The 22,314-nt window shown below is 36.4% G+C and overlaps 1 long non-coding RNA gene across 4 annotated transcripts in view; it reads left to right on the top strand.

Moving 5' to 3' along the window:
• Positions 1–216: 216 nt before the first annotated feature.
• The window catches only part of LOC149792880 (uncharacterized), a 49,261-nt gene continuing 27,163 nt past the window's right edge, over positions 217–22,314 (top strand). For all 4 annotated transcript variants that reach the window (XR_016422655.1, XR_016422653.1, XR_016422654.1 and 1 more), the window contains exon 1: positions 217–351. This is a non-coding gene — a long non-coding RNA (uncharacterized LOC149792880). The remainder of the gene's footprint in view (positions 352–22,314) is intronic.

The raw sequence follows: 22,314 nt of genomic DNA, 5'->3' as shown, positions 1-22,314 counted from the left end.
CGCCTAATTGATGCGATTTTATCACAAGATGAAGTTTAGGAGACATCGTCATGCAGCCAGTGTCTTATCATGCACATTCCCCGTTTACATGGTTTTATCCGCCTTGTTTCCATTTCGACACGAAGAAATTTCTATGTTGCTATATTCATTCGATGACGACCCATTTTGCAGGCAACTAAGGCATAATTTACCATATATGGAGAGTAGAAGGATGTTAAGGCGGCTCGCGCAACTCCGCAGCCCCGTGACGCAGGTTTAGATCACGGATGAAGAAGAAGTCAAGCAGACGTCAAGCCATAATTCTGTTTTTCTCCAGCAATCAAGACAATTTTGTTTGTACATCTGTATGAGGTAAGTGTTTGTCAATTTTAAGAATATATTATATCGCAGATCTTTAATAAAATGACTGATGAACAATGGACCGCAGTGAAGATTACTACAACTGATATCTGGTTTGATGCCAGTGTATACGCCCTATGGAAGATTATGTACTTATTTTTCGCAACAGTGATTAATTTATTTTTCTTTTCTTCCTTTTTCTTTATAAATCCATTTGAAGATAGTAAAGTTACTACGTCTACGGGTGTATTAGATTTTCCTCCACACGAGATTACGGTGATGTAGCAATTTATTTATCGTTATGGACCAGACTGCACTTCACATGTATTTAGCAGGCATTCATAAAAATCGATTTTTATAGTGTTCTGTCATTTTATGCATAAAACAGATGTTTATTTAACGATATATTTATCGCTTGGAACTGTAACACAAATGAACATCGCGGAACGAGCAAAAGATAATAAATATGAAACGGATGATAGAATTATATTACATTACGTATTTTTGACCGGTCTAAAATTGGTCAGCAGCGCGTGCTGCACGAGTTCTCGATTCTCCATCGAATTATGTTAAATGCTCTTGATATGTGTTCTCAATGCGTTGTGTGCATAACGTGTTTTAAAATTGTTGTTTACTTTTTTTTTAATGGTTCAACGTTTGTTCCTCATTGTAAATGAAGCATGTATGAGTCTTATTTAAAATTTGTCCCGAATATTACTTACGTGATAGTAATATATGGTATTGACAATTGCACCGTATTCTTGTAGTAAGTTAATCATAGCTGAACATCTGATAAACTCGGAGCATACGAATTCTTTATAAGGTGTGGAACATATTAAGTCATTTTAAAGTAATGCATATTTAAATACGTCTCTTTATTTGCGTGATAGGTAATATATATTTTGTGTGTTTAGTATTTAAGTAAATTAAATGCGATATATTTTGACAATAATTATTTTTCGTGTGTATATACTATTTATAATATGTCAATATAAAGAAGCTTACTTAAAGTACAGATTACAATACTATTTTAAGGACATGCCGATACACACACACACACACACACACACACACATATATATATATATATATATATATATATATATATATATTGCCACGCCACTACGGAGCTTAACTATGTATGCTACTCGTTATGTCGTATTTTAGTACTTGTAGCATCTCAGACTTTGAAGAGTCATTTTTAACACTTAACGGGCATGATTCTTTTTATTGAAATTCTTCCTTGATAAATCAGCTAAGCTTTGGGGTTTGTGTTTTTGTTTTAACGGCATTTATAGCATTATTTGGTATCTCAGGCAGAGGCATTAAATCCAGTCTTTCCAAAAGACACTGAGGTAATGTTGGCCTGAGCGGGTATCGAACTCGCGACACCTGGATTACGAATCAGTCGCTTCACAAAGTAAGCTACCGTGGCTGTCTCGGCCTTCTGCATACATGTTATATTGATCCTGTACTGTACAAAATATGGTGAACCAGTCCAAACTCCGCCTCCTTGCATTTACTTCACTTTGCATGATGATTCAGCAAGATGTATAAAGACATTCTCATTGGAAAAGCAGGCAAAACTAATTTTGTCGATTTTTTTAACTTGCCAACATGAGAGGTACCGGACACCAATAAACAATGAAAAATCGTTATTTTGTGTTTGTATTTTTTTAACACACACTGTATCTGTGTCGTCATTGTACATTCGAGCTTGAAATAAACCAGGATATAAAATAAAAGGACATTAAACCATTACCCACTCTTGCGGTTGCACGAAGTATAAAAAATTCTAGAATCGTATTATATTTTCCATGCATCTAAAGATATGTTACATTTTGGACGAAAAAATCCTAACTTATTAAAAGATGTGTTGGGAATCGTAAAGTTCAGACGAGATCCTAAAGTCACCGGTGAACCAGTGCAATATTTCCTGCCTCAAAGTTGAAAGGTCAAAGTCTCTTGTAAAGAGCAGATTTAGTATCCGACTTAACAATGCGTTGGCTAGAAACTAGATATATAGAGGATTATATGTGTGTTGAATCACATAACCCAGAGAGAGAGGGAGAGGTGGGTGTGGGTGGGTGAAGCGTCATATTTGAATCAGTAGAATTTGATAAATATCCACAATATGTGCGCATGCTTGATTTCGTTTTGCAGTTCGATGAATACAATTTATAGTCAGATAGATCCACATCATAGATCATCATCGCCTTCGAAAAGAAAGACGATATCAGAAATAAAACTTAACCAAGCTAATTTTTGTCAGCGATAGTTTCCTTATGTTCCCCATTATAATACTTCAGATTTTCAGCTGCCGTTGCAACAACACGTGAACATATCTCGAGCCGGTTTCCGGATATAGGCTTCCATTTTGTTTCTGCAGAAATTACCACCATGTCCATCATATATTTGAATTACATCGAGATCGCTCAGAAAGACGTCTATCATTTTTGACACTAGTTTTGCGCCACAAGCCTCGCATAACCTCAAATTTCGCACTCCTTTAAGGTACTGTGTCATACAGAAATACCGCTCCGGTGGCCTAGTGGTTAGAGCGTCCTCCTCGGATGCAGGAAATCGCGGGTTTGAACCCCGGCCGAGTCATACCAAAGACTTATTAAAATGGTACTACCAGCCGTTTCGCAAGGCGCTCAACATACATGGTTAGTTTTAGGACTGGTCGCCCTGGTGTCAGAATAATGCGACAGGATGGGACATCATACTACATGTCTGCGACATGATGCAATAGTGCTAGCTATCATTATAAAGTGCAACACTGCATATATCGTAGCGAGATGACTGAAAAAGTGTTACAAATACAAAACACACGCATACACACACACACACACACACAGAGAGACACAGACACACACACACACACACACACACACACGACTTGCTCATAAAATCCGAGGGAAAGGTATCTTATTTTGCTAGCTGCTTAATCCATTTGGTATTAAGTGTACCGAAGCAGGTCACCCATTTCCAGATCACTATATTAATTTACATATTTTACCGGCTTGTATATGGAATAAACCCCTCACAAACTAGTTTGTGGGTATCATATACATCATCCGTGGTACAAAACGAGCTGGAGAGATTAGGTGGTATTAGATCACTTGTGTATAGGACAAATACATGATCTATGCTTACCTTTTGAAGGTCAAATCTCGACCAGATTGTGTACCTTGCCATTGACCAGTGATAGGGAAGCACATCCTTGTCAACTGTATCGATTACATTCTTGTTGCTTGTATCTACCTGCATTCTGAGATAAATGTGTCTTGATGTCAGCTCGATTACCAATTTATTTTCTATGACAATCACTAGAGAAAAACTGTCTTAAAATACAGTTTATACAAGATGTGTTGGCCCTATATTGGATTTATATTTTTTTTTTGTCTTTTGTTTGGTACTTTTTCCAAAAAGTTTTACATTAGTTGAACTCTTTTTTTTATATATCTCAGATGACTCTGTACTTACTTTTATTGGGAAGGTTATATATTTCTAAAGACCTAAGCGATCATTACATTTTAGTCAGGCCCGGCCCTAGGATGTGCGGGGCCCAAGGAAGCAATCGATGAGCGGGGCCCCAAGCAAAACAAAAATGCATTGCGGAGTTGATTTTCTGAAAGCGCGGGGCCTAACACGGTTGCCTCGTTCGCCTTGCCCTAGGGTCGGGCCTGATTTTAGTGCTTAGTGAATATGCTCCTGAAAGGAATGTGTATTACATACAAAATATTGTCCACAGATTATATTCAGTCCCGCGTAGTAGAATCACATGACAGCAAGTAACCCTCGCCCGCCATTGAGTTCAGAATGCGGATGAACCTCTCGTCTCTCATTCAGAAGTAATGATTTGTCCCACAAAGCATTTCCTTTCTGCTCTTGTGAAGTTGTCAACTTCCTTAGAGCACTGGGTGATTCAACATGTTGAAAAGGGCTCCTAGAGGGGTGGTGATAGCTAAGGGTACTCTATGTAGTATGTAAGGTGCTTTAAGGAAGGTTATACAGAGCGCTAAGCATGATAATGTTTCCTTCATTTCAATTAAGCACCTCTAAGACTATCGTTACTAGATTTGCATTTCAAATCATTTGTCCCGATCTGGGCCAGGAAAATAATATACACGTTTTCAGTCAAACAAGGAGAGTCGATTGTAAAGACTCAAAAGGTTGTCGCATAGAATGTATTCACAGGTAGCTTGTTCAAGGTTATTTCTGATGACACTGTGTCAGTTATATCGTGGACTAAAACACTAACTGATCCAGTTTATCAACCCGATTTTGTCGGTATGAATCTTTTCAAATTTTCGGTCCAACAGTATACACTATAATCTGAGAGAGAGAGAGAGAGAGAGAGAGAGAGAGAACAACTTAATCAACATGCAAAGGCAAATGAAACGATGTTTCTCATCTTCAGTGTCCTTTCATTCCCGTTTCGTTACGGCCTCGTTAATATAGACGTACGAATGGTTTGTGTTAAAATGGCTCCATCTTGAGTTTTTATATTCCGGGACTTGCAAACGAAATTTAACATCAACCATATTTCATGGCATTGAATTGTCGAGGTATCTACAGTCTCGAGTCAGATGCAGTTGTAAGCACGACATATTTTCATAGATTTGAAATAGACCATAACAAAGTAGGATAATTCATCGCATTGGCATAAATTTAATGTTGTAATGCATCTCTCTCTCTCTTTCTTTCTCTCTCTCTCTCTCTCTCTCTCTCTCTCCACAGTCTGCGCTACAAGTTTCCGAATCGACGACTCATATCACTCTTATTTCTTTAATAATACCCTTTTGTCCGAAGCATGACTTTAATTGTAGATTGTGACGGTATTTTTCTGTGAATAATTAACTATCTCAGCGTTATGAAATGTAACTCCAGTTAAGAGGTGGTTAATATCGTTTTTACTTGCTGTTGTTGTTGTGGGGTTTAACTAACGGAGAGCGCTTTAGACTACTCGGCCACTCGGGTCCCTTCGGTTTTTGCTAGTGTTCGATACCTGCATGTTAGTGTACACTTACAGGTACATTATTATTCCATAAACATTTGCCACTACCCACGACATTGAAACCTTACACATTTTTTAAAAAATTGTTTTCTGAGATGGTATCTCACAGATGAACCTGCCTAGCAAGTTAAGAAGTGTTTGTACTTATCTGACTGTGAGTCTATGATACATTATCTACGAGTAATTCGGTCAGAAGTCACCCAGGAAATTTATCAAAAATTATATCGCTCAACAATATCACAATTTGAACTTCAGGTTTGATATAGCATCGACCCCGGTGATCTTGGCACAGTATGTAAACTTGCATGTCTATACCAATCTCTGTAAGTAGGCGATTGTTTCTTCATCCTGCTAATATGCAAGTCAGTCTATGTGTTTGAATGACAACAGAAAAATTTTAAAAAAATAGTTAACTAATTGAAAACAGAAACAAGACACAGCTGAACATCTGTTTTATGCTACAGGATCTTTTGTGTTGTCAGAAAAAATAAAATTGTATAAAATTAATCAAATATGTGGTGATCTGTGCAATCACATGTTCATTATTCGGATCTCTGTAATTACATGTTCATTATGCGGATCTTTGTAATTACATGTTCTTTATGCGGATCTCTGTAATTACATGTTCATTATGCGGATAACCCAATTGTTTCTAACAAATTTAAGAGACGGGTCCCATAGTATGTAATATTGGTTATATCCCGACAAGTTAGGTACGTGGAGGAGTTAGTAATGGAAATGTGGCATGGGAACGTAGTAGCAGGATACTTAGTAATAAATGCTACTAACACTACTAATGCCACTAATACAAATACTTCTGCTGCTGATAATACTACTACTGACAATCCTATTACGACTATATATATATATATATATATATATATATATATATATATATATATATATATATATATATATATATATATATATATATATTACTACTACCAACACTACTACTATTATTACTATTGTTACCTCTGTTCTGTGAGACTAGTACAAGTGATAGTACTAATATTACTACTAATATTACTAATATGGATACTACTATTACTACTGATACTACTACTACTTGTGATAATACTACTACTGATAATACTACTACTACTATTGATAATACTATTGCTAATAATACTACTATTGATAATAATACTATTGATAATAATACTATTGATAATAATACTATTGATAATACTACAGATAATGATACTACTGATAGTACTACTATTGATAATACTATTGCTAATAATTCTACTATTGATAATACTACTATTGATAATACTACTACTGATATTATTACAGATAATGATACTACTGATAGTACTACTATTGATAATACTATTGCTAATAATTCTATTATTGATAATACTACTATTGATAATACTACTACTGATATTATTACAGATAATGATACTAATGATAGTACTGCTATTGATAATACTATTGCTAATAATACTACTATTGATAATAATACTATTGATAATAATACTATTGATAATACTACTACTGATATTATTACAGATAATGATACTACTGATAGTACTACTATTGATAATACTATTGCTAATAATACTACTATTGATAATACTACTATTGATAATACTACTACTGATATTATTACAGATAATGATACTACTGATAGTACTACTATTGATAATACTATTGCTAATAATACTACTATTGATAATACTACTATTGATAATACTACTACTGATATTATTACAGATAATGATACTACTGATAGTACTACTATTGATAATACTATTGCTAATAATTCTACTATTGATAATAATACTATTGATAATACTACTACTAATATTATTACAGATAATGATACTACTGATAGTACTACTATTGATAATACTATTGCTGATAATACTACTATTGATAATAATACTATTGATAATACTACTACTGATATTATTACAGATAATGATACTACTGATAGTACTCCTATTGATAATACTATTGCTGATAATACTACTATTGATAATAATACTATTGATAATACTACTACTAATATTATTACAGATAATGATACTACTGATAGTACTACTATTACTACTGATGTTTCTATTAATATTACTACTACTGATATTAATACCAGTACTACTAAGAAAAAGAAGAAGAAAAAAGAAAAAGCAAAAATCAATCACACACGTAGATATATGGCTCCGTTACATACGGTTTAGGATGAACGTTATTGATTTCCATTTCCCCCAATAAATGATGATCATAGTTGCCTCCAAAAATATTTTCATATCCTGTTGTAAGCGCTCACAGAATTCGTGTATTTTCGTGGGCATGAATTGATTTTGCAAGAAAATACTCTTGGTTGGGAGTTATGCTTGAGGATATAGTAAATGGTCCTTTTATTTGCTTGTGTTTTGATCAGTGTTGGTTGAACTTTTTGTTTCAATGTTTGGTTTGTGGCAACCACAGAATCCACAAAAATTGGTACCCAACAAAAACAAAAACTAGTGGATTCACAGTATGTACTTTTTCATAGGGAGTCCCATTTACACTTTTCCCTTGATGCGCTTAAGGCTGTCCTCCAGATTTGCCCCATTCCGGGTTTCACGTCGTTATTGATGTATTATGCTCGTGGAAACATTCTTATAGAAGAGTACAGATCATAACTTTTATTCGGACTGACACTTTGCAGTTTACCATCCAACCGCTCCGGTGGTCTTGTGGTTAAAGCGTTAGCCTCGGATGCGGGAGGTCGCGGCTTCGCACGCACATCACATAGTTTCCCATCCATATATTCGAAAACAGTACAGAATGAAACACGTGAAGATTGAAACATTTAAACATGAATCAAAATAAGCATGCTTGCATATTAGTCTCCTATATTTTGTTCTGTGTATGAAGTATTATGTCAGGTTGAAATTTATGTGTGTGTGTGTGTGTGTGTGTGTGTGTGTGTGTGTGTGTGTGTGTGATTTGGATTTTAACGTAGCTTTAACAATTTTTCAGTCATATCGCTACGATGTCTGCAGTGTGGCAGTTTATAGTGATGTCTAGCACTGGGGCATCATGCCGCAGACATGTAGCATGATGTCTCACACACTCACATTATCCTGCACCAGGTCGTCGTACCACTAACCTCTTAATGCTGAGCTCCTAGCGAGGCAGCTGTTAGTACCATTTTTATAAGTCTTTGGTATGACTTGGCCGGGGATCGAATCCACGAACTCACGCATCCGAGGCGGACGTTCTAACCACTAGACCACCAGAGTGGTCGGTTGAAATTTGGAAAGAGTGAGACGAAGATTGCAATTTAATAGCTTTCAGGTCTATATAAATTATAACAAAGTCTTATGGCAGATGTTTCATATGCCTACTTGGCCAGACTTAACACAATATTTCTTTGTTTAACCTGCAGAATAACAACAGCGAAAAACCCGAACATTTCCTTCGATGAGGATAGTGATACACGTGTCAAGCAAATTATAAATGAATTATTAAAAAACATTACATCGATTCCGGAAGAACGTGCCTGATTAGTGTACGTGTCGATGACGCAGTCCGAATTTTTTTTTATCCAAATGTGTTTTCGTCTATATTGATGTTGTTTCTAGCATAACCCCTAATTAGCATTTTTATATCTTTTGTATAACGTACGTAAACTTTGAGTTTATAGATGAGTCTTTTGTAAGTTTTGTACCTGGTTAAGTCGTTACTGACAGAAGTATGACTGCATATCTTCAGACATTCTGTTCGTTTCTATGATTTGTTTAATCGATTCTGGGTGACTGCTCCAACTTTGTGGTTATCCTACCAGACTACCAGGGGCCCCGAGTGGCCGAGTGGTCTAAAGCGCTCTCCGTTACGGATCACTGCCATGTCACCTCTGTCTGCGTGGGTTCGAGTCTCGGATTCAGCCAATGTGTGTATGTGGGAAAGCTTGCCAGTAGCTTCTCGTGGGTTAGCGGTTCTTTCCGGGGTTTTCCCGGGTTCTTCCTCCGCCATTAATACTGGCCGCCATGTATAGCCTATCGTGTGCTGAAAAATGTCGTTAAACCCTACAACAACAACGACAACCAGACTACCACTCCGTGGGCTTTGGGATCAAATCCTTCTGAATCAGTCCACGTTGGCTTCGTTTTTTTTTCTGGCTGAGTCACTTTACTAAATAGATGTTTTTGTGCCGGTGTTTTTCGCTTGACGAATGTAGGATTTCACACTTGATTTTTGAAGTAGGGCTTTAGTATTCTCTCTTATTTTCTCGGTTTATCTGTCTCACTTAAGTTTTCTTTCAACATGGTAGAACCCATGGCTTTATTCATGTTTGAGTCAAATGTGATGACACAAAACGTCTGATTGAATAACCAGTATTTTCGAGTTTGCTAACAAGCAATATGTATGTTTTTATGACAGTTTGTTTCAAGTAATGTCAATACAGCCACTATTTGGCGACATTTCAGAAATCATGCAGAAAGGCTTTGGTTAAATAATCTCATTTAAAACAAGTTTTCAGATAACACGGAATATCGTGTAACAATAGCTATAAGCATAAATAACATTTGCAACTGTAATTGGGAATTTCATCTTATGAACATCATTTATTTGTGAAAAAAATTGTCTTTTGTGTAAATTTTTGTTTTGTATTTCAGTCATTGAGAAGAGCGAACTGACTTTTCCATTTAGTGATGTAAAATGTTCACACGTGTTTTGGACAAATTACATTTTCTTAGTGTCTTCTTTTGAGGCTAATGTAATCGATATTCGTCGGATACGTGCTTGTCACACATATGAGTGAGCAGCATCTCTCTTAATCAATCCAGAAAAACCTCAGTTAAGCGAATTGCTTGTCAGTGATTTAGGTCCTAGCCTTAACGAAGATCTAATAGTACAATTGTCATGTGCCCCACCTCCCCTGGATTATGAATTAACCATACCAATGCCTATGGTTCTAAGCCGATATTGGCGGAAATTATCCTTACCGTCCTTGAGGGTTTATCATTCGGATGAATGGTGATTGAAATTAAAGAAACACCTTGCATGCGACACTATGAGTGATGAACATACATCACCTTGTGACTGCTCAAAATCTAGTGCATTGTTTACAGATATTTTAGAAGGCAGAGTCCTTGGCTAACGTAAAAGAAAAAAATGTAAAGAGATACATTTTTGTTAATTGTAACGGTACGTTAAACGTATTATGGGCTGCAACATGCCGATGAAATGGGAGCGAAGTGACTTTTCCAAGCACACACCGAGACCGCCTGGACGGGGTTCGAACCCTCGCTCTACTAGCTGAGAGAGTGGGGGGGGGGAAGGGAGGGAACAAACATGACAGTGAACGGTGCAACAGTTTGGAGAAACTGGCCTTGCATTTTCGGGATTTATGGGATATTTTTGCATGGCTGATGACGTTAACAAAAACAATTACAAGCACAAGAACATACAGATATACACACGTACATACATACATACATACATACATACATACTGTTTTGTTTTTGAAACCAAGAACAAAGAAACTTGTAGTGATGTCTTCCTCCCAAAAGCAGACAATTGCATACTTAGACACGCGTGTACACGCACGCACGCACACTCGATGTTTGGATTTGAGATAAGGAAGATATCTTTAGCATGTACAACATCCACAAACTTCAGTTGGCATTAAAACATTCTTCTATGCAGGTCGTTTTTTAATTAAATAAAATTATATAGCATCGCAAAGAAAGAAAATAAGTGTTTGGTAATGTTGAAACAATTTCTTGCTTGTGACAAAAGCATTTGACTCCACGACGTCTTGTAAAACAATGATACTACCGTTGTTTTAGGGTGTATGTTCTTCTGTACGTCAAGAGAATGAAGAATGTCGAATGGGATATTTAGCTGTAGAAAACGAGTTTTGTCGTTGTCCCCACTACTACATACCGAATTTTTTTCTTAGTCAATCCAGGCAGACGGCTTTTAGCAAACAGGAAAATTTACTACGCAGAGACATTGATTTGATCAATCGGATGTTTTCTGGTAGTAAAGGAAGAAACTATCGTTAAATGCCCGTTAGAGAAAGATTCACGTGAATGGTCACTTGGAACTTGTCGACTCTGGCATGTTTCGACCAGAAAGAACGGTGACTTAGTATCTCGCTTTGCAAAGCTATTGTCCAGGAGATCAGGGACAATGACATGGTATTTTTATCGATTATCAACATTTTTTTATAAAAAATCCTTACTTTAAACGGCAACAAAGTGACTGCTTTATAAATGTTGAAGCAGTGAAGACGAAGGACAGTATACCTGTATTCAACAAAAATAAGATCTGGTAATTGATATTTCCTAGCTGGAAGTGTGAGTATCGTCATAAAAGATATGCTATACTTTAATCGTAAACATCACTGTGTGTGTGTCCGTGTGTGTGTGTGTGTGTGTGTGTGTGTGTGTATGGTTATGTTAACATGTTTGAGTACCGAGTAGTTTATAATTTTTGTTGCAAATGCATATACGTGTGACCAGGCTGTGAAGAATTAAAAACTCCAAATGTTCATTTGGAAAAGCTTCAGTTGTTTTGTATATGCTTAATTTCGAAGTTTTGAATATTCAGACTTGTCATGAACACGCGAGGTCTGTCACAGATATCTCGCAAATCAAGAAACTTGCTTTCAAAAGAGTTTCTTAAACTGAATTTTCAATGAAGTTAAGAATTTGCTAAAATAAATCAGATTTAGAGTGACTTCTGTGTTGTTCTTTAAATGCAAAATGTATACTTCGCCTTATACGTCTCTTTCTCTGTCTCTTTCTCTCTCTCTCTCTCTCTCTCTCTCTCTCGTTACCGCATAGTTGCTACCATTTATTGACGCACATAACGTGTTTAGCAGAATTACTTACATTTATGTGGAAATACAAAACATCTATGTATGCCAGACAGTGTGTTTATCTGTGACATATAAAACATTTATGCCAGACAGTGTGTTTATCTGTGACATATAAAACATTTAGCCAGACAACATGGATCCGTGGGATATAAAACATTTATGCCAGACAGTGTGTTTATCTGTGACATATAAAACATTTATGCCAGTGTGTTTATCTGTGACATATAAAACATTTAGCCAGACAATCTGGATCAGTGGCATATAAAACATTTATGCCAGACAGTGTGTTTATCTGTGACATATAAAACATTTATGCCAGACAACATGGATCCGTGGCATATAAAACATTTATGCCAGACAGTGTGTTTATCTGTGACATATAAAACATTTATGCCAGACAGTGTGTTTATCTGTGACATATAAAACATTTATGCCAGACAATGTGTTTAGCTGTGACATATAAAACATTTAAGCCAGACAACCTGGATCCGTGGCATATAAAACATTTATGCCAGACAATGTGTTTATCTGTGACATATAAAACATTTAAGCCAGACAACCTGGATCCGTGGCATATAAAACATTTATGCCAGACGGTGTGTTTATCTGTGACATATAAAACATTTATGCCAGACAATGTGTTTACCTGTGACATATAAAACATTTAAGCCAGACAATATGATACCCTTGAAAATAAAACATTTAAGCCAGACAACCTGGATCCGTGGCGTATAAAACATTTATGCCAGACAGTGTGTTTGTCTGTGACATATTAAACATTTAAGCCAGACAATATGGATCCGTGGCATATAAAACATTTATGCCAGACAGTGTGTTTATCTGTGACATATAAAACATTTATTCCAGACAGTGTGTTTATCTGTGACATATAAAACTTTAGCCAGACAACCTGGATCAGTGGCATATAAAACATTTATGCCAGACACTGTTTGCCTGTGACATATTAAACATTTAAGCCAGACAATATGATACCCTTGAAAATAAAACATTTAAGCCGGACAATACGGTATCCGTGACATATAAAACAAGCTGCATGCACAGCATTTTCATTTGACTTCTCTGGCGAAAATAAACAATGGTGTCTTTTATTTTATGCAAATTTCAAACTAAATACAACAAATGCTTTGAAGGTAGTGAATTTCACCAATGGAATGTATATCACTGAAATATGATTGCCATGGGAACCATGTTCATCGCGAGTCTTCTGGCTTTACAGCATCATGTATTCTTCGACTGGCACGAATACAAATGAAATGAGCTTGGAATTGTACTAATCTTGGAGATTTAGAAAAACATTAACGAAAGCCTTTCGATTCAGATAGGTTTAAGGCTGACGTTTTGTCAGCTTGGATATCTTACCTCCTACATCAAACAAGCAAGAAAACTCCCACACTGTTTAAGAATCAATGCATAATTTTCCACTATATTATATAGCCCTATTTGGTCGGGCTTTCTTTAGTTGCTGTTGGGTTATCAGCCTATATTTTGCCTTTGAGTGTAACTTTCTGAATACGTCCAACCTCAATAGGATAATTAATTTCTGCATAATATGTTTTGCTATCAACAGTGTAGTCGGTTGACTTTAGTGTATTCAAGTAGAACGTGCAGTCCGTTGATTTAAGTGTATTCAAGTAGAACGTGCAGTCCATTGACTTAAGTCTATTCAAGTAGAACGTGCAGTCCATTGATTTAAGTGCATTCAAGTAGAACGTGCAGTCCGTTGATTTAAGTGTATTCAAGTAGAACGTGCAGTCCATTGATTTAAGTGTATTCAAGTAGAACGTGCAGTCCATTGACTTAAGTGTATTCAAGTAGAACGTGCAGTCCATTGACTTAAGTCTATTCAAGTAGAACGTGCAGTCCATTGATTTAAGTGCATTCAAGTAGAACGTGCAGTCCGTTGATTTAAGTGTATTCAAGTAGAACGTGCAGTCCATTGATTTAAGTGTATTCAAGTAGAACGTGCAGTCCATTGATTTAAGTGCATTCAAGTAGAACGTGCAGTCCGTTGATTTAAGTGTATTCAAGTAGAACGTGCAGTCCATTGACTTAAGTCTATTCAAGTAGAACGTGCAGTCCATTGATTTAAGTGCATTCAAGTAGAACGTGCAGTCCGTTGATTTAAGTGTATTCAAGTAGAACGTGCAGTCCATTGATTTAAGTGTATTCAAGTAGAACGTGCAGTCCATTGACTTAAGTGTATTCAAGTAGAACGTGCAGTCCATTGACTTAAGTATATTCAAGTCGAACGTGCAGTCCATTGACTGAAGTATATTCAAGTCGAACGTGCAGTCCATTGATTTAAGTGCATTCAAGTAGAACGTGCAGTCCATTGACTTAAGTGTATTCAAGTAGAACGTGCAGTCCATTGACTTAAGTATATTCAAGTCGAACGTGCAGTCCATTGATTTAAGTGCATTCAAGTAGAACGTGCAGTCCGTTGATTTAAGTGAATTCAAGTAGAACGTGCAGTCCCTTGACTTAAGTGTATTCAAGTCGAACGTGCAGTCCGTTGACTTAAGTATATTCAAGTCGAACGTGCAGTCCCTTGATTTAAGTGAATTCAAGTAGAACGTGCAGTCCGTGGACTTAAAGTGTATATAAGTAGAACTACATTTCAGCTGTTGTAACATTACACCTTACGGTACATTTTGATTTCGGAAAGAGTGCACTGTACATGTTATTGTTTTATAAAACCTGAATGTTATCATGGAGTGTCCCGTCTATTGATGGATGATAGTGTGATTCATATTTCTAACAAGTGTAGTTACGACATTGTGAATCAGTTTCATTTGTTCTGAAAAGTGCGCAAAGTAATTTCATACAAGATGACAAGATTTGAGAATTCCAGGCATAGGCCTCGATGTAAGTAATATTTTGTGATTGTGTCATAAACTCAAGGTCAACGGCCGAATCTAACAATATAGTCTTGTAAACGAGGTCCTTAGCGGACGATTTGAAGCTTTAGAGGTCTTGCATATACTTGGAAAGAGAACACGCTTGAAAGTGGTCCAATGCAAGTCAGCAAGACTATAACATCTTCAGTAAAAGTCATGGAAAAAATTGTACACTCAATTTACAGATACAGCCGGTCAGAACGACTGTTTCTGTTGGTGTTATTGATGAATGTTGTATACGAGTGTCAGTATATTACGCGAGATTTTAATTCGCTGTTCATATTCGCCATACAGTCAGTAATACATTTGATTTGTAGTCAATTATTGAGGCAGATATAATTTTGAAAAGGTTTCGTGTGCAACGTTACATGTATTTTGCTGTACTTCTGCAGCCTGTAAGTCTCTTAAGTTCCAGTCTAAAACTAGATGGTAAAGATTTGTGTTTAAAAATCAGTTCAAAAGTTTGATTGGTCAAAACTGAAACCACGTGACTCTCAAAAAATAAACCTTCATTATGACAATTACAAGTGATTTTGCAATTGCATCCATGACTAGGTGCGCATTCATTACAGTTGCAATGCACATTTATTTATTTATTTATTTATTTGAACGGGGCCTCGAGTGGTCGAGTGGTCTAAAGCGCTCAATGTTACGCATCACTGCCATCTCACCTCTCTCTCTCTGCGTGGGTTCGTGTCTCGAATTCGGCCAGTGTTGGGATGTGAGAAAGCATGCCAGTAGTTTCTCGTGGTTCGATGGTTCTTTTCGGGGTTTTCCCGGGTTCTTCCTCCACCACTTATACTCGCCACCATATATAACTTATATTGTGCTGAAAAATGGCGTTAAACCATACAATAACAACAACTACAACAATTTATTAGAATTGATCGCATTGTCATATAGACAAAACACGACACTTTCGCATTGCTCAAACCTCCGCTATATGCCTTTCAGTTTGTCGCTACAGCGTATGCATTTCTAACCAGGCTGTATATGATTTTGAGAAAGACACGAGATAAAATAAGGAGGGAACTAATTAAATTTGTTGACATGTACTATTACGTAATTGTATAACAAGGATGGTCGACAATAAGATAACATATTTTGTATGAATAGTTAGAATACCTTAGATTTCCTTCTATTCATACCGTATTTCCTTGTTCCAAATAAGGAAATTTATGCTACACCTGACAGGATTGAGTGGGGTTCGAGAGCGGGTGTGTGTGTGATTTATAGGTGTTTTGGTGGGTTGGTGTGTGATTGAAGGAAGCCCTGTTCCCGTCCTTAAACTAAACATAGCATAACACACCTTTCACAGTAGCGATTAAAATATTTGTTTGAATATTTTTAACACCTCTACTCATGCCGTATTTCTTTATTCCAAATAAAGAAAGGTACCCTACACAATACATGATTTAGAGAGGAGTGGATGGATTGAGAAGGGTATGTGAGGAATAAGGTGTGGGTGATCGAAGTCCCTTTTCTCTTTTTTTCATTAAAAATAGCAAACGTTTAATGTAAATAACGAAGTCTTATATCCACTATGTCCAAAAGGAACAACCCCTTCTAAATTCTAAAACACATCCTGGATCCGCCCCTGCTACATATTAATTTACACGCCTCTGACCTCACCCTTTGTTGCAGATTTGATGTCGACACCCTCGTTGTATAAACAGGTTTAAAAAATTCAAGTATTGGGCTTTTTATATCTGGTTTTTATCAGTCGTAAATCGTATAAATGACCATGGGAAGTGTTCTTTATACTAATTCTACATTAGATAAGGCAGAAGTTCAGCTACGGGAAATATATTGACAATGATCACTTTGTGTATATATATATATATATATATATATATATATATATATATATATATATATATATATATATATATATATATATATATATATATATATATAAGAGCACATCAGTACAGTCCTGGTTATGTAGTATCCAGCAAACTCTACTTATCAAATATGGCAAAATCAAGCACCCTGAAGAAAAAAACACGTCGATAAAACAGTCGAAGACTTTCCTTATTGACCCCCCCCCCCGGCATAGTTATCTACAATAGCATATAAAAATGTCAAAAGGGTCGGCAAGGGGGTGGGTGGGGACGGTGTTCAGATCTTTAACCAAAGTAAAACCTTAGCGAGTTTGGATATGTGTACACATCTAGTTTTCTCTCATCTTCGCTAGCCCAGGATCGTTGGTCCACATCATTCGATATCAACCCTTGTCATATTAAGCTAGCTGAATCGGTGTATAGCGAGCATCAATTTTATTGGAAAAAAGTTGACCCAATCAGGTCCCTTGTTGCATCAAAAACGGAGAGTATGTAAGGAATAATCATAACAAACGTGCGCAAGGACACGTATATTTTTTTATAATTAAAACATTTTAAGCAAGGTTTTTTAATTCTGAGTATCATAGCTCTACCAGTTACAATCCTTATACTTATGATGTTCAGTAGGTACCAAATTAAAATGATGCCGATTTGACGTTAAATATGGACAGCCTTTCTTATAAACTTGCTGTTGCTACTTCTCCAGAATGTAGGGTCATACAGTATTGTCGTCCTCTTAGTAAGAAGGGTGGTTAATTGGATTTGGCTGGCGTTATCTAGAGGACGACTTTCCTAGATTTTATAGCCCGGTGTGAGTGGAAAGATAGAATATAAACAGAGAACTTAGCGAGAATATTGGGAAGAAATAATGCAATACGAGCCCCTTAGACAAGAAAAATAACAAAATTTAATCAATAACAATTAATAGCGGCAACTCCAATTCAGTCTAAGTTATGTGAACCGAATTTAATAGCAGTGTCGAATTTGGATTTATTTCAGCGTAATAACGAATCTTAAAAAGAGCGCAATTTCCACGACTGATTGCAACACCTTCATCTCGTGACCCGTGTAGCACGTCTTCATGTTCTCTAGTCTTCCTATTCCGAACGCTTCATTTGTTCCTGGACTTCCTAGTCCTTTATTCTGAACACGTCATCTATTTCCGGACTTCTGACTTCCGTCTTCAGACTCTCCTGTCTCTCCCGGAAATATGTTTCCTTAAAGGACACAATTACCCCTAAATCTCCAAAATTATTACTTTCTATACTTACATAAAGTTCCTTCAATTACGTTACTCATGATCTATCCAAACAATGCATTAAGTGTGACCAAATTCGATAGATCATCACTCTCGCTTCACGACGACCGACCATAAATTAACACGTGAGCGGTGTATCTAACATTACCGTGTCTCTTTACCTACGCTGCCATATGCTAGATTACTATTGCATAAAATTCAAATTCTAGCTCACAGCAATCCTTAGCTTAAAGATTATTTAAACATTAAAAAATCATATATAAATATGCGTTTATCGTTAACTCACGATAATCAGTATCGTCCTAACAGACAAATAAAATTATTTCATATAACCCTATGAAATCCTACACATATCAAAACTTGGATAGCATGCAATCCATCAAGTCTATCAATGAACTTGTAACTGTAAAATTATAGAAGCAAATTGTATAACAACTCTAGCAACAACATATTTCCCTGAAATTGAATAAACGATACATAATATGAATCCGAGTCATATCAAACACATTTGCCTAAAAGAAACAATCAAAAAAAAAAAAAAGAAAATTACATGAAAAATTAAAATTGCGTACTTTAATGCTGTCCTCTTTCAGAAAGTGTGCGTCCTAGCACTAAAACCTGTCTTTTCTTACAAGACAGCCACCTGGTCCCCTTTTATTTTTAAACGATGAAAGCATTATTCATTTTAGGCTTCCTTGGAGCCAAACTTCTCCTGTCTCTGGATTTCGGACTAAAGAATTTCGACCAAGATCGTCACTTTAAATTCACATTACTTCCAAAGTGTACCCCTTAATTTACACATTACTTCCAAAGTGTACCCCTTAATTTACTCTGACCAATCGTACACAGCGGTTCCTAAATTGTTCCCAAGATAATCAATTGTTCCGTCAGATTTTGGACAGCCTAGAATCTCTAAACTACGGTTTATATCAATTTCTCTTTGAACATGACAATTTGACATGGGTTCCTATCAAGCGGTTATGGGTTTTTGCTCAAATGTTTTACTTTCTCAGGAAAGAGTTGCAATGCCCCGGTCAAATCTCAATGAGTCATAGATGTTAGCCTTTCAAGTTTAACAGTAACACTGACATTGGATGGGGGAGATGAAAGGTCGAAGTGACCCTTAACAAAGACTTTTCTGACTTAAATGTGATAAAAATTGTATTGCTCACTGCATTCAACTTTAAGGTTCAATTCTATTCAAATTCGAGACTTTACACACATACGGATTTTCACTCAAAGACTTCTTATGATGTCTTGTTGGTCCTGGATAAAAAAAGCGTCGATCACTGCAGTCATGTCGAAAATCTTGTTATCGCTACTGCATCCAAATGGACGGTCAAAACAACATGGGGTTTTCAGAAAGACTTCTGATAATGTCTGGTTTTGTTCTAATTGTACAAATGACAATCAGCATGGCCGTCATCACATCTCTACTTATACAAAAATGTTGCATTGATATGGGTCTTTCACAAAAAGACTTTTCATACTGCCCAGTTGGTCTGAAATGAAAATGGTATCAATATGGCCACAAAAGCAGCCATTATTAAAATCTAGTTTCATCTACTCATCCTGAATGGAAAGTCATATCTTAAAAACTGTGTCATCTCCACTTCTGCTCAAATGGATGGCTATATCAACTTGGGGTTTTCACCAAAATGCTTCGTATGATGCCTAGTTTGGCATAAATTAAAGTGGTGACAGTCACGCGTCCAATTTGGCTGCCACAGTAACAGTCTTTATGATCTTGTTTTCACTACTGTCCCAGAATGGATGATCTTTATGACATTGTGCTTTCGCCAAATCCCAAATGAAAATGGTGACAGTCATACATCGAATATGTCTGTCACAACTACTGTCGTCAAATCCTTGTTTTCGCTACTTCCCGGAATTGACTATCAGTATGACATGGGTTTTTCACCAAAAGACTTCTAATTATGTCTCCTTTTTCCAAAATGAAAATGGTGCCAAGCTAACATCTGATATGTTCACAACAGCAGCTAATTAGAAAATTTCTTCGCCTGTTAAATCGCCAGTCCATACCATGACTGTTGTTATTACCCTTCTGCGATGACCCAGGCTATATTTGCCTTAGGAAGGATAATTGTTGTTGTTTCCCCAGGGAAGCCGTCTTGGTCAGTGCGAAAGGAAGAAAGAGGCATTTGTAGAGTTTCTCTGACTTAGTTTTATATATCATTGGACATTTGATGGCTCAGCTAATAAACCTGAAGTAAATACGATGCGTATTTTAGAAATCTTACGTTCATTAAATCAAATCAAAGAGGTTCTAGCAAGGCACTAATTACACAAAACTGAGAAGAATTACCATTTTACGTCTGTGGATTCGTAACAATTTATTTATACTAGATTTGCTGTTGATTAGAATTTTCGTTATGTTTATTCATCCAGGCATGTCAGTTTATGCTTTCTATGTAATCCTTAATCACATTTCTGCCATGAATGTTATAATGATTTACTCGGAAATTTAATGCTTTTTTTAGTCCGGTGCGTACATCGGAGTTGGTTTCTGCATAAACTAGTGCACTTAAAAAAGCGTTTCGGCTAACTGTACGAATAATCAATGTTAGTTTATTTCATTATGGGTAAAGCTTATGCCGCATGAATTGTTTATGCTTGTTTTAGTCCGTTGTAACTCTTCCAGTTTTAACCTTTGACTCTAACAAAGGTCATGGCATCAATCATAAGGACTAATAGGTCTAGTTTGGAACATGATGCGCCTTCATGTGTGCAGTTAGTTACAGAGGGCAGTTAACTCTTAACTACGTTTAGTACACAATTTTAATACATGTATAACGTATTTTTAACTGTTGTAACTCTCACTTTAATATCTATATCATGGTTGTGTATCGACTTGGCTTAAAGACTAACAAAAAGAGTTGTATTTGGTTTCAAAAACAAATTATATTGACCTGTCAGTTAATTCATTTATATAAGAAGATGTTTTTGAGACCAATGACAGATTAAAGATCATGTTTCATGTGCCTACATCGGTTTTGCCCTACATTGCTCCACAGCCAATGTATGTAGTGAAGAGGAAGTGTGGTGAGTAACGATGGTCCCGGATGATGGTAAGAAAGACTTTCTGCAGTAAGATCACATGTGTGACGCTGAATCAGACCACAATGGTTTGTCCCGACAAACTACATGTATGTGACTTCAAAATATGCGTTTTATGCAACGTCTGGGAACCTACAGCTAACATTTACAGATCAGACATATATAGGAAGCAAGAAGCATGGATACAAGCTGGAAAAAACGGGTACTTGCTTAGCAGAGGTTTAGTGAAGCAAAACGTTAGTTTACACTACCTTGGCCACGTCTGTTTGAGAATGACACATGCGGCAGGTTTGAATTATATTTTGTCCTCATTGTTATGTCTTGTTTTTTAAAGCGTTTGTTATTTCTACGCATGCCCTTTAGAATAATTTCTTTCGTGATCGAAATCTTGAATAACTTGGTAGGCGGCACTAGAGCAATTTCAAAGAATGCTCTCCCCCCTCCAGCATTCCACTGCGTAGCGGTGGCCCTCGAGCACACTCCATTCGCTCCCTCATTTAATCCGGCCTTGTTGATACTGTATTTAAAAGTACGAGATTAGCATTTACCAGTGAGGAAAATAAGTATTTTTAAAAAAAAAAAAAAAAAAGGCCACCAGCAACAATGCACCAGTACATACTTAATCGTTGCTTTAAAATGGGTTATGTTTTTAGTAATAATAATTTTGGAATAAATACGCTTGATCAAATTATAGATTCACAGTAGGCGAATAACAGTTCATCCCGAAGTGCCTTCGCACTGCAAACACAATTAGTGCGTCTAGAACGGATGAGACTTTTCTCAAATGTGTCAGCAATAATTAATATTGCATGAGCGCTCTTCGACAGTAAGGTGGTAATGTTTAGTCAGATATTTGGCTCAGATCGAAGTAAGTCGCAACTTACCGATAAAACTAAGAGCTCTTCCGAGTAATTATTCACTGTTGTGTCAAATAACATTTGTCTCACGGTCACAATCTTTAATTGGGCGTGTTTTGACTTCAAGTACAGGAATGTAAATACTTTCTAAGTGCATAACTGTAACAG

Source organism: Sinohyriopsis cumingii, chromosome 8 (assembly GCF_028554795.1).
Source record: "Sinohyriopsis cumingii isolate HCF-2022 chromosome 8, ASM2855479v2, whole genome shotgun sequence".
NCBI lineage: Eukaryota > Metazoa > Mollusca > Bivalvia > Unionida > Unionidae > Sinohyriopsis > Sinohyriopsis cumingii.
The sequence above is the reverse complement of the archived record's forward strand: the minus strand, read 5'-3'. Positions and strand labels throughout refer to the sequence as shown.